The following is a 14,107-nucleotide window of genomic DNA, read 5'->3' on the forward strand; positions in this document are numbered from 1 at the left end:
ACAAAAAGTCGTGATGCCTCACTCCTAACATCCCAATGCCCAGACATGTCATCTTCCATGCCACTTGTCACTGGAGTGGTGTTGGGATAAACAACCATTTTTTAGGACCACCCTCTAGAAGCTTGATTCATTTTGTTCAACAACCTAAATTGTATAAGAAGGGATTACAATACGATTCAACACATCATCTAGATTCCCTAGCATAAGAATGGGCAGTGTGGCTGGTGCTTCGGTGGGTTCACCCAGTCCGTGTGCGTTTGTTGCTCCGGACCACTCCGGCCATGATGGGCAGGCACAGGCAGACGCCGACGAACCAACGGACACGAGGATTGCACCGATCGGTTGCTTGATGCACCGAATAACAACCTATTGGACTCGCTCGCAACGCCAACCTAGATGCCGGTCACCAACAGTTGTACATACATGCCACATATCATCATCTAGTTCCTTTTTGTGCGTCATCCCATGGTTTGACCTGTCCCAAAGGGGCGCTCTGTGCCAAAGCATCCCGCCCACACACAACACATACGATGATCTAGAAAATATATCATAAGCAAGTTAAGAAGTAGTAGAAGATTTGATGGAAGCAAGTTAAAGCAGGAAGGGCCGAAAATACATATACAATGCATAACTCACATGAATTAATAGCATTCATATCACGTGAGGATGGCAAAAAGGGGAAATTGCATGCACTAGATGGAAGTATCTGGTTTAATCTCTACTCCTAAAGGGGGAGTCCGCGGTCATGGTTGGTTCGTACGTCGTTGGTTCGTTAGTTCACCTCCCTCGCTCGTCCCGTTCCACCTCTCTATTCCTGTACGAAAAAGGAAACATCCTCAACTCTCGTTTCCGATTTCGCTCTAGAGCCCTCCAAAGAATAAAACGCCTCACGCCTTTTCAGACTCCCGAGCCCTCGCTCACACGCCACCGTCGTTCCCATCCTGTTTGCACGCCGCCCCCGTCCTCCCGATCGGAAGCAACCTTTTCACAAGGACCCAGTAGCCGATGACGCCGGATTCCATGGATGGAGGTTTTGAAGTCTAGGTCACGCCGACGCCCTCTTCTTCCGGGTTGTCGACGCGCACCAGGGTGATAGTCAAACCCTAGCCAGGGCGAGACGCTGGATTCCTCTCCCTTCTTGCTCTAAGGCAGGGACGCGGCTACATGATGGCCAGGGTGGGCCGCGGCCCACTCTGGGATTTTGCATCGGCCTATATATCTATGCATTTCTAACTAGGCTACAGAACAGAAAAAGGCCCGTCCTAAGAGTGTTTGGCAATATTTGGGTAGGGAAATAGGAGTTTGAAATAGGGAGTTGTACTGAGATTAGACATGGGATGAGTCATTTTATTCTAATTCTTTGTTTGGCGCGTGATAGGAATTAGGGAAACCTTTATATTCAGCTGACTGATTTTGATAACCCGTAAACCGCCTGCTGGGCCGTTCGATAAGATCAACCCGTTTAGTCGTGCTCTGGTACAGAGCACACGAGCATGCAGTGCATCTTTCCACGCGGCTGGTCTCCAGTTCTCCACAACATGCTATCGTCATTCTTTTGGCTTTGTTTATTTTCCACACAACTCGCTAGTGTATTTTGCTAGCTTCCTGCACTTAAACTACTGCTAGCATAAGGCACAGTTGGCCGGGGCGGCGATGGCTGATGCGTGATCGGCTACTCTTAACATTGTCCGTGCGGTACTGAGTGTTGGGAGCTGGCCGCCAGCTGCTGTGAGACTGGGCGCCAACACGCAGTGAGCCGGTGCTACGAGGAGAGGGGGTCGCAGACGTCTGCTCCATGGTGTTGTGGAGAGCGCGGAACTTGAATGGCGTTGCTTCGAGTCGGCCAGCCAGCGATGGTGCTAAAGGACGTGTTGGTCCTATGCCGTGTTGGTGGCCGGCAATGCTGCGACGACAGAGCACTTGTGGGCTGCAAGTGTCGGCCTCTGCTACATGCGTCGTTGGCTGTCGCAATGGAGGATCACCGGATCATAGTAACCTCTCCGATGCTGCAATGGAGCATTGTTGAACGCCCGAGCATCGCCGGGCCTCTGGAACCTCACGGGTCTGTAGTGGAGCATCACCAGGCCATCGGAACCTCACGGGTGCTGCAATGGAGCATCACTAGGGCGTCAGAGCGTTGTCCAGCCGCCGGAACCACGTCGGTGCTACAATGGAGCATCGTGGGCCATTGAAACCTCACGGGTGCTGCAATAGAGCATCGCCGCCAGGCCGTCGGAACCTCACGGGTGCTGCAATGGAGCATCGCCACCGGGCCACCAAAACCTCACGGGTGCTGCAATGGAACATCGCCACCGGGCCACCGAAACCTCACGGGTGCTGCAATGGAGCATCGCCACCGGGCCACCGAAACCTCACGGGTGCTGCAATGGAGCATCGTCGCCGGCCCTTCGGAGCATCGCCAGGTCACCGGAACCTCACGGGTGCTTCAATGGAGCATCGCCACCGGGCCATCGGAGCATCGTCGGGCCGCCGGAACCTCACGAGCGTCGCCGGTGCTGGAACGGAGCATCACCGGGCCGTCAAAGCATTGTTGGTGTTGGAACGGAGCATTGCTGGTGCTGGAACGGACCATCACCGGGCCGCCGGAACTTCATGGGTGCTTCAATGGAGCATCACTGCCGGGCCGTCGGAGCATCGTCGGTGCTGGAATGGAGCATCGCCGGTACTGGAACAAAGCATCGCCGGGCCGCTGGAATCTTGTGTGTGCTTCTTTCTTCTGGAATGGAGCGGCAGTGTAGCTTACGGGGCTGCAGACGCTGCTGCGCTTCTTTCTTGTGGAGAGAGCCAACGGCCGGAGCGACGCTAATCTACTGGATTTTTTCTGCGATGGAAAGCAGGGTAGGAGGAGCACAACACGGGGAGTGGGGTGAGTTACTCGATCCAACGGCGGATGCGTCGCTATCTAACGGTGCGGGAGGCGGCTTATGTTTCCTTAAACTGTATTTCCTATGTATGGTTATCTAAGTATAAACTGTATTTCTTTATTTGGTTTATGAAAATTAACGAGGGACTAGACAAGAAGGAAAATTAACGTAGTCATAACGAAGGGTTAAACTATCCCCTTGCAAAATCCCAACCCTCTCGCTTGCCGCCTCTACCGACGCCCTCGCACAGGAGCGTTAGCCGCCTGGCCTGTCGCCTGCCGGATCCGCCGTACCGCCTCTCCTTCCCGCCTGCCCGGCTCCAGCCGCGCCCCTCCCCCGGCCTCCTGGCCCCCCTGCCGGCCTGCCCTGCCCCGCCCCCTGCAAAGCCGGCAACAGCAATAGTACTCCCCGGCGGCAGCAAGCCATCAAGCGAACAGGACTGCAAGACCAACCCGATTTAATAAGGTATCAAAATACCCCAATTTTGGATTTAGGGTTTGCTTTTTTGCACTATACTATCTAGTACATCAACAAATATTTTTTTTCGAGAGTAAGCCTAGGCGTACCATATTTTTATAGAAGGCAGAAGTTGAATTACAAGACACTACGACTTGCTGCGAACAGCAAGTGTAGCAAGACTCCACACCCGAGCTAATCAACAGATTAGCCACCACAACAATTACAAACACAACGCAAAGGGCCTGCCCTAAACCAATCCTCTAGCCGCGTCACAACAAATGCCGAACACCACTAAGAGCAACAACTTCAGCCGGGCTCTCTTTGCCAACGCGCTACCCACCCTTAAATGCCTAGGAGGAGACGGCAAGTAGGTAGCGGGACTCGGCCGGACCTGAACAAAGCCATCGTCTTGGGACACCGGCAGCAGCGTACATAGCGCCCATGAAGATCACTCGGACCAGCAGCAAGCACCGGAGAACCACATCACAGAACCGCCAAGCCAAGTCTCCGTCCACGATGCTCTCAACAGAGTAACGACGTCAAGACGCCGCCATCGCCGATCCTACTACGGACCAAGGCTTTCGCCCGGAGACCACAACCCGATCAAGAGGAGAAGATGCCGACAGACTTCGGCGATGCCTCCAAAGAAAAGAACGACACCCACAGGCGCCGTCGTCGCCAGCTCTAACCAAAGTTAAGCAGAATTTTCATCCAAACCATCGCACACCTCCCACCCCTACCATCGGAGCCAAACAGTCGATGCGAGGCCACACCGCCGCTGCCACAGCACCTTGCCGTCATGCTCCAGCTGTTGCAGGACACCGACCCCTCGCACGGCCAGGAGCACGCAGACCAACCTCCAGGTCCTACACGTATGAAGAAGAAGCACCAGCACCACCACCACTCCAGCTTGGCCAGGAACCGCCGGCCACAGGCAGGGCTGGAGACGCCACTCCTGGCAGTCAGCAGCCAGCCGAGCCGCGGCTGCGCCCCAGGAGCACGCACGCGAGAGACCATCGACCACCGCCTTCACGCGCCCGCTAACCGCAGCTCTCCCCGCCGCGAGACCCAGGATCGAGCGCCCAGATCCGGTCACGCAGCCACCAGCTCCCCAAGGCGCAGCCTTCCACCTCCACGCCGGCGACAGCAGGAGGCGCATCGCGCGCCCCGGCCTCCGCAGCGTCTCCCGGCCGCCGCTCCAGGCCCAGGCCAAGATCCGCCGCCGAGATCCCTCCGCGCCACACCCTCCGACACCGCGCCGGCGCCCTGAGAAAGCTGCCGCCCCTCACCTCCAGACCGTGCTCTTCCTCTCCCAGTGCTCCCCGCCGTGCGCCGCCACTCCGGAGACATCCACCGCGCCGCCCGCTTGACGAAGCTTCCCCGCGCGAAGAAGGCCCGTCGGGGCGCGCCACCCCCGCCCGCCGCCTTTGACGGCCGGGCGCCGCCACCACCGCCGGCACCGGCGGCGGCGGCGGCCAAGGAATCGAGGAGTGGAGGGGTGCTTGGGGGCGGCTAGGGTTTCCTCCGGAGCCGCCCCGCGAGCGGCCCGGGAGGGAGAGGGGAACTGGAGGAGTGTATGTGAGGGTGAGTTTAACTAACCTAATTTCGTTAGGCAGATACAAATATATAATTTTGCACCTCATTTCTGCCTCAATTAACTTTATTGATAGAAAGTAAATTTTATTTCAGAATTTTTAAAGAATGTAGAAGACCGGAGACATTGTTTCTCTTTTCCAGAAAGAAATTATGAAGATGATATAATTGATACCTTCATGGCAATGCAAAAACGTAGGACAGAAACATAGTCTTTTTGAATTTCTCAAGTTATGTACTATTGTCCATGTAGTATGTACAACGTAGACTTCTTTATGTAAAACTGAGATTTAATTGAGAATTTTAATGGCTTCTAAGACCTTCTATGTGATATTGGTAATTAGTTAGAACATTTAGATGTTATTTTGCTTATCAATTTTTTTTGGAGCGGACCACCCTGTTGTCAAATGCTAGCTCCGCCACTGCCCTAACGTGTTTTGCTGACTGCGAAATTGGGGATGCGTGCGCACAGACCTGACGCTGGCGCCAAGGACATGCTATCCGCCGTGCTGCCGGGGGCGCGGCCATACACTGGAGCTGCAGCCTCATGTCTGTTGTTTGGGCATGGGGCTTTCAAGTGAGTATGAAGTTTCTGCTCAGCCTTTGGTTCTTCGATCGATATATTTTCATGTTGTTTTCCTGGGCCTTCCTGCTTGATCTTGCATGTTCCTCCTCTGTACATCACTTAACTAATCACATCAGCCTATGAATATTTACTTAGCTCATTGGTATTCAGTAATATGAATGGGCCTGTTATATGGATTACAATTGCTACCATCTGTCTGCAGTTTTTACAAGTAGATATGTGGAACAGTACTTGTATTTGTGTTTCCTACCATGTTTGGTGCCATTCACTGATCCCTTTGGTACTGAGAAATTACCGGAACACTGTCATCGATGTGAATTAGTTGAGCTAGAGAAATTAGGCTCTTTCAGATGTAGGTACTTATGCTCATGCATCAAGTAATCGAATCAAGCATGCTGTCAACAGTAGAGTGGTGCCGGTTCTTTGGCTGTACAATTGTTATTTCATAAATAAATACTGAAGTTCAGTACTAGCTCCAAGGTGAGTAGTTGAATTACTGATAATGGAGGTAATTCAGTGGTGAGCATGGATTGGGGAGACGAAGATTATGGGAGGACAAGGAAGGATGATGATTTGAAGGTAAAAATAATCGACAATGCTAGTTGATGTGCATAAGGATGCTAAAAGGATATTTATACCCTGTTGCAATGCACGCTGTGGAGCATGGCGGCGTTGGCTACTTGGCTTCCTGGTTCTCGGCCTTCATCGGGTGGCTAGACCACACCGCACAGAAGACGAGGGTGATGTCGGTTAGGTGCCTGGGCAACGACGATTAGAATGGACAGGTCGAAGTCGCAGGTGCGTGACGGCTGGAGAGGGCCGCAAGGTCCAGAGAGGGGGTGCACAGCGGATGTGTTCTACTTCCCATTGAGAGGATTCTGGTAGGTTTCTCTAATAGTATGCCAAACTAACTAACAATTGTAGTTAACTGTACCACAGCGGCACACTTCTTATTCTTGTATTAAGCCTATGCCTACTCTACGAATCATGTAGTATTGTTGTGAACTCATAAGTAAAACCATTATCTATCCAATACAGAGTTGGCGTAGTATTGTTGTGAACTCATAAGTTTCTATTTTAATTTTTCTTTCACTTGACCTTCAGGTTTACAGGGTTAATGGGTCCATGCTTCAACGAATTTATAGAAATGCGTTCACTTATCTAGCTTTCTGTTCTCATTCTGTTTGAAATCCGTAGACATTTTCCAAAATTCTCTTATCAATGCACAAGTTTCCTTTCTTATTTAGCATGTGAAGTTACTTATTCAACAATGATTTTCAGGCCAAATCAGATGATGCAGGTTTTTCCATTGAAGAGAGCAAATTATTCGAAAAAACTGCAATATGAGAGGCTTCGTTGGTACCTTCAGAAAGTTGCATCCCAGTGTTGTGGGTTACACCTTCTGGCGTGAAAATCAGCTCCATAAAAAGAAAGGTGCATCACTATATTGGTGGATAATTTAATTACATAAATGATGTAATGGTGCATTTGCTTTTAGATTTCTGTTAACCTGGTACCAAAAAGGTAAGCATGCATGCTCGAAAAATCTTAGCATTTGGGAATCTAGCTATTCAGGCATCCTTGAGTGATACATATTTCTTTGTACATTGAAATACAGTTGGACAACAAGCACCTTATGCCAGTTGTGTTTATACTCCAAAATTGCAGTATCTACCTTTCCCAAATAACAGAAAAAAATAAGGTATGCAATCTAAAAAACATGTCATCAAAAGAGAGTTACGACTTACAATCCATGCGAAAATAAGAACCCGGATTCTTATTTCCAAAAATAAATAGCCCAACGAAATGATTGCTTCTGTTTGTTTTCTATTAGAATGAAAGTTGAACTTCTTTTCCATTTAATAAGTTGGCAATTGGATTACTTCTTGTGTCAAGATCCATCATTGGCATGGTTCATGATTTGTATATTCTCCCGGATGTAACATCCAATGACCAATCTGATTAGCCTTGTTTTGAAGATGGCGAACAGTTGGCAATTAGGCACCGTTTAGACCCTTAGTTGCTGGAGAAATAGTTTTTCAGGCTGAGATAATCCAAAGTTGGTAGCCATAGTTTGCATAGTCATTTTCTCCATGGATTGCGCAAAACCTATCTAGAGTAATCTGTAAATGTTCTTCAAAGAGATTGCATATCTGTTACCCCATGTCGGGTTTAGTACCTCTGGGTTCAAGATCTAGAGCTACAAGTATTTTCGACTAGAATGTGGTCATATATGTGCTAATTCATGCCGATGTGCATGCTCTTTAAACTTTTGAGAGGAATGGCTGAAATCTTTACTAGAGCTTCTGCAAATGGGATTTCTCCAGGAAGCCCCACCATAGTTACTTCACTTGTCTGAATGGCGAGTAACTTGTTATATGTGTCTCCCAGATTAAAATATTTCTATTTACTAGCTGTATACATCGTAGGTTAATACTCATGGCTGTTGAGGAAGTTAAATGCTATGTACTCTTTATTAGTTTGGTTTGAAATGTAAAGGATGACAAGCTTCTTCAATTTATTAGTTTTTGTTTGAAATGATATCTTTTTGAAACTGGAGTTATATGGTCTATAATTATTACTGAGAAACATAGAACCCCCTGATTGACTAATAATACACAGGAGCTATGTACTCTATTAGTGTGGTTTGCTTTCATGTTATGAGAAGCGGTCCTTCCACCACGTGGTTGTTTTCTTTGTAATATACTACTCATCTATTTTTTTGACTGAATACTACTTATCTATTCGACATAAAGCTTACCTATATGTATTAGAGCATCAACATGGTGCCATGAAGAACATGAGAGGTGAGAGGAATAGGGAGAGAACAAGTCTGATTTCATGTTAAAAAAATCAACACAACATCTGATGTGATGTGGGTCTAAAGATACAGGTTAGACATAACTAATATTGAGCTGCTAGAATATGTATGGCAATTAACTAATTTGAGGGGACCGGCTGCGATTGGATCACCTTTTATTTCCTTCTCTCTCGTATTCGGTCTGCGGACGTTTGAGGAGGATTTGAGAGGACCGGCTATAGATACTAACATTATTCGGATATTCATTTCTGAGCTCGGGCTTAGATGCTCCTGAAATCAGCATCGTACGCTCGCATTTAGATCTGTGCCATCACCTGTGTTTTTCGTCCGTATATCACGTATGCTGAATTAAAATAAGCCCAGACCTGGTACGCATTGAATGCGACGGAAGCTACAACTGTAGATGCGGATCAGGTAGGCCTCAAACGGCTCAGTCATTTTTCTGAGCCGATCTGAGCGTCTCTGTCCATGAAGTCAGTAACGTCCAACTACACCAGCCCCGTCATAAATGAATACCACATGATTTATTATACAGCTAAAAAAAGGCACTTGCTTAACCTTAGTGTTTTCACATCAAAACTGTCCCAAGTAGTACCAATCATGTTTTCAACCAAAAATACAAGGCATTAACAGCCACACACTCCTACGTTGACCAATGAAGTGATCAAAACACGTGAAAAGGAAAATACGATGACACTCGCCACCAGGACGCCTTTTCCTTATGACTACGAGATTACCATGATAACATCCGGTGGCGCAAGTGGCTATGTTAGTACTGTTGTAAAATGAATCACAATCAATCTCATGTGTAGTTCGTTATAGGTACATCTCTACAGGCAGAACCATCTCTCAGGTGGTGCGTGTGGCGAAGCTAGTAGTGCTGCAAAATGAATGAACATCAATCACATGTGTAAATATTCATTATAGGCACATCTCTACATGTGCGCATACATAGTCAGACATATTTCCTACAGGATTTGACAGTGAACACTGCCATGAAGTGTCGTAAGACAAAGCTTAACAAAATCCACAAAGACAGCACTGCCTTTTGGATAAGATTCTAGAACCTGAAATGAAATGTAACCTGAACGAAGGAAAATACACGATATGGTGACATCCACAACATACCACCTCCCAATAAAACTTGATTTCCCTTGGGGGAATGCTCCTGCCTCAGTCCCAAGCCTTACAGCTGCACAAATAAAATAACGGCACACTGGCCAACCAATCTTCAGCAAGATTGCCAAAAGAGTGACAGCGAGCAATCCTTGCAAGGAAACCGCAGTTCTACACACCGTCATTAGCAGATTCTTAAAAAGAAGTTCAACATATGGACCTTCTGCAAAATGGACATGGACATGTGAACTGTACCACTGCTAAGGCAACTAAAAAGCACAATAAATACGGTCGACGGATATTATCGAGTACCTAACTATTTAGTTACTTATTTTGTTGATAGCTGATTTAATACCGAATAAAAGCTGCTAGTTGCAGCTTAGTCCAAAGATAGGTTTCGGCATGAGATGATTTCGGATAACAAGGAACAATTTTTTAGTATATGAAATAATTTGCTTTATACGTATATCTTGTCTGAGGCAAAGCAGGTAAACTATCCAAGACACCAGAGTGAGAAACATTCATGGAAAAGATTGGCAATATCAATAAGCAGCAAAAACACTATGTTTAGTACTCCCTCCATCCAAAAATAAGTGTCGCTGATTTAGTACAACTTAGTCAGAAGGTTGTTTTAGAAAAATTAGTTCCACCAAACTTTAGAACAACTTGATGTGCATGAAGAACATTTAACACCTGAGCCACAAACTACTTTTGATATCTAATTTAGTGGCAATTATAATGCATATCGTCTGGGCAGCGGAAGTATAAGTGTGATGTAGCAAAGAATAGTCTAGCTGAAACTGAATTGTTTATTTAACAAGTGACATGGGAACCCTACCTTACATCATTACTAAGCTTTTCATGTGAAGAAAAAACATCAGCAACTATCCCAAAGAATATAATATTTGCTCATATTGCTGCAGCAAAAATTACATACCAATCAGTTGATTCTGCAAGTAAATTTTGAATAGGAAGCGCTCATTCCCAGATATCCGTGAGAGTCCAGGTGTGCAACGACGAGAATGGTGTTCGTATTCTTTCCTCAAATTTATTTGTTGCCAAATTTCTGCAAGAGAGTTTTCAACCCAACTAAGGAGATGAATAAAAAAAGGCAAGAAGAATGTAGAAGTATTCTAATGTTTAGAGGCAAAGTGGAAGGGGTCGAAGCACGGAAAACCAAATTCAAGTATTTTTGTTACATAACTAGGACCAATGAATGGATATGAAAAACTTTGTAGTCTGAGACTTTGAGTGACTCTGGAACAGCGGAAGCATGTGTTGGAATAAGCCACGACGTCTGATGCAGTCGGGCTCGTCGGGCGCGTCAAGTGCGCGCGGGACGTGCGGGATGCACTGATGCGGTCGGGCTCGTCGGGCGTGTCGGATGCGCGCGGGACGTGCGGGACGCAGCACGGTAGGTGTTCGTGCGTGTGTGTGCTCGTGGTGGGCGTATATGTGTGTGTCGAGTGAGCTAGCTAGACGGCCGTGCATGCATACGTGAGTTGCGGTGCAGTTGATGGCCGTTTGTGATCTGTTGGAGCGGCCGCAGTGTGCGCGTAGTGAGCGCGGGCGGCCGGGCATGCAGGTCGTGCACGCGCGTGAGTAAGAGGGGTGGGCTGCGCCCTGTGTGTGAGTGCGCCGGGGACTTAAATACCTCCGTACTGCTGCCTGTTGTAAGCCGAGCCGAGTTGGAGAAATACAGAGAAAGGCCAGCGTTCGTCGCTGGGGGCGTCTGTCGCCCGGCGGGCGTTCGTCGCCCGGTAAACCATCGTGTCTTGTGTTCTTGTCTGACCGTCCGTCGATCCTCGGTTCCAACAGCTTCCACCTTCAGACCGAATCCCCACCATGAGAAGAATCCATCATGAGAGGTGGCACACTTGCAGATGACTTCCAACGGAACCCAGCACTGTACCTGTAGAAGATGGGAACTGTTTTAATTAATATTTACATTAGGAAAACAAATGCAATGGTATACAACATTTGCACTGGTTACTTTCTGCAGATTAGAGATAAGTATTTTCCTTGACTCCAAAATTGCATTTATACAATGCATGGCCAAGAGGTTCATGGAACATTCCAATTGCTCCTGTAGCAGTCAACCGATGGATACTGAACTCCATAAACTCCGTATACATAACACATAAATTAGTCCATAACTTTAAAATACATCATATGACCCCCCCCCCCCCCCACCCCCAAAATATTCTACAAAATTATTTCTCATGGACATAAGAACCGACCATTCACAATGAAATTCGCAGACCCAAATATGGATACATCTCACTACCATCACATTTCTTCAAATCTCAAAATCAAGTTTATGTTAATTCTCAATCTCCTTAATTTGTATTAAATCTATTCCTCAACCCCCTTAATCACAGGACCTTGGTTTGAAGAAACCGATGCATAATACTTCAATAGGACAGCTGGGAACCAAAAGAAATTAAGAGAGAAGAAGCCTTACAGGTGTAGGGGCGCAAGGGGGTGAGGGACGGCTGGGACTGGGAGGGGGCGTCACGGGTTCAGACTGAATCTGAGGTGGAGTTCGTCAGGAGATGGCGCACATGGAGGAGAAAGGCCTGGGACCATTCGGACGGCGAACGGAGGGGACAACTCGAGATGGCCGGCGCCCCGGTATGGGGGCAGATAGCGAGCCACCACATGGTGACTCCCTAATCTGGACGGGGCAAGGAAGTGCAGCAGGTGGAGGAGAAGCCGGAGCAGAGCGGGGCAACGGCGGAAAACCTAATAAAGCACAGGGACGCTCAACATCAGAACCAAAAATGTGAAGAAAATAATCAGGATGCACCAAAGGAAAATCTCGCGAGAGAATACCCGCGGATCGGCGACGAAGAATCCCGCTGGACAGCGCCCGCCGCCCGCCCGCCGGAAACCCTCCTTCCACAGACCATCACCAACAGACGCAACCTCTGAGACAGAGCCTGAGAAGTGAATCCACAGCAGCCGACCAAGCAGCCTCCCCCGCCACCGTGACACACCGCCCCAGCCGATCACCCTCGCTGCCGCAACAGAGAACTCTCAGCGGCCCACAGGCATGCGCGCCACCCCATTTCACGCCCAGCGCCGCCGGCCCGCCGCCCACCTCACCCAAATCGCAAGGGAAAAACAATACTGTCCTGTACACCTTATCTGATCCGCGGCTCGGGATAAATGACAATGTTCTGGTCCGTGTCCGCCGTTTTCCCAATATGATCTCGTCCCACCAAAGAGGTACTGTTCTATACTGTATATTCCCGCACGACCCTTTTCTCCACTCTCGCGTCAGACGCCACATGCCCATTTATTCGGATCCCAAGGCCGAACTGGACCGCGACGATTTCGGGAGCAGCTGAGCTCGGGCACCGAATCGCCGCATTCCGTGTTTGATAGAATGTGTTAGCTGATTGTCAAAACAAATGTGTGTTAGCTGAGACAGTATTGTTCTTGGTTATTTTAGCTCCGTGAGTAGTATCTTATATTTTTTCAAAAGCCCGTGACAATGCATGGGCATTCTAGTATTACCTAGTGTAGGTGTAGATGGCCCATGGACAAAAATCAATGGAGGAAAGCTTACCTTTTCTTTCTTTCTTTGGAGTGGCATCAAGAAAGAGGATGAGATGTAGAAAGGCAATTACCTGGCAGAAAATTAATGCAATAATACACTGCGGAGAACGGACTCATGAGGAGACGGAAACACGAAAGCTGTAACCAGCCTTTATTTTTAGCCCGTTATACAAGTGTCACGCCGTAGAGTAACGAAAGGTGTACACACCGGTGGCCATGACAAGTGTCGTGCCAGTTAAAAAGGTAGGTGCTAAAATAAGAAAATAATTAACACAAGAATTTAATCACAAGAAAATTTCTAATAAGATTTTATCAAAATATGCTACGCACATGATCACACCCCCTCGTGTGTGGTCCTCGAGTGAATAGCTCTAAATAACTTTATTGTCATCAACCTAGGACTCCCTTATTCTTGACCCTAGAAATAAGATTGGTGCCATCTACATGTTTTACATTATATCTCTTCATATCTAAATTTATTCTCTCCTTTAGCCCTCTTTTGATACTCTTGAACATACTACACCTCCGACCCATATGTCATTGCCCCCTCACCCCCTCTCACATATCTTCCATGCCACTTTTCACTGGAGCGGTGTCGGGACAAGCAGACTTTTTTTAGAACCTTCCTCTAGGCACTTTATCCATGTCGCAAGAGCATCCGGCTTCGTTCCGCTCCAAGCGCCAAGCCCTCCCTGCGCCGCCGGCCACTCTAGCCCCGGCGCCCACCTGCTCGCGACGGCCGCCACTCCGACGCCGTCGCCCACCTCCCCTGATGGCTACCTCGCCCGCCGGCCGCAGCCGCGAGCTGAGATGGATGGAGTCGAGTCCCTCCTCCACCTGATCTGAGTCCCCATCTTACATGGACGTGCTCCGCTTGACGGTCCTTCGCCAGCCCCCTCCTCCACCCCACCCCCGCCATCGCCGTCGGTCTTGCGCCGCATCCCTCGCTTCGAGGTCCACCGTGTGGACCATGGGCACGAGGCCGGCCAAGACGACGGTTGGAGGGTCGCCACGGGCGGCAAGAGGCCGCGCTCTCCGCGCAACCCCCGGCGCCGTCGCCGCAGCCCTGGAGCGCGCCGCGAC

General features: G+C 48.6%; 2 long non-coding RNA genes across 2 annotated transcripts; one reads left to right on the top strand and one right to left on the bottom strand.

Moving 5' to 3' along the window:
• Nucleotides 1-3,427: 3,427 nt before the first annotated feature.
• LOC123121486 (uncharacterized) lies at nucleotides 3,428-7,175 on the top strand. The gene is made up of 3 exons (XR_006459758.1): nucleotides 3,428-4,928; nucleotides 5,410-6,404; nucleotides 6,805-7,175. It is a non-coding gene; the product is annotated as an uncharacterized lncRNA (long non-coding RNA).
• A 1,758-nt stretch (nucleotides 7,176-8,933) lies between these two features.
• Nucleotides 8,934-12,602, bottom strand: LOC123124782 (uncharacterized). The gene is made up of 4 exons (XR_006461229.1): nucleotides 12,296-12,602; nucleotides 11,925-12,205; nucleotides 11,115-11,372; nucleotides 8,934-10,526 (listed from the first exon to the last, which is right to left on the bottom strand). It is a non-coding gene; the product is annotated as an uncharacterized lncRNA (long non-coding RNA).
• Nucleotides 12,603-14,107: the final 1,505 nt, after the last annotated feature.

This window comes from Triticum aestivum, chromosome 5D, assembly GCF_018294505.1.
Source record: "Triticum aestivum cultivar Chinese Spring chromosome 5D, IWGSC CS RefSeq v2.1, whole genome shotgun sequence".
Classification (NCBI taxonomy): domain Eukaryota; kingdom Viridiplantae; phylum Streptophyta; class Magnoliopsida; order Poales; family Poaceae; genus Triticum; species Triticum aestivum.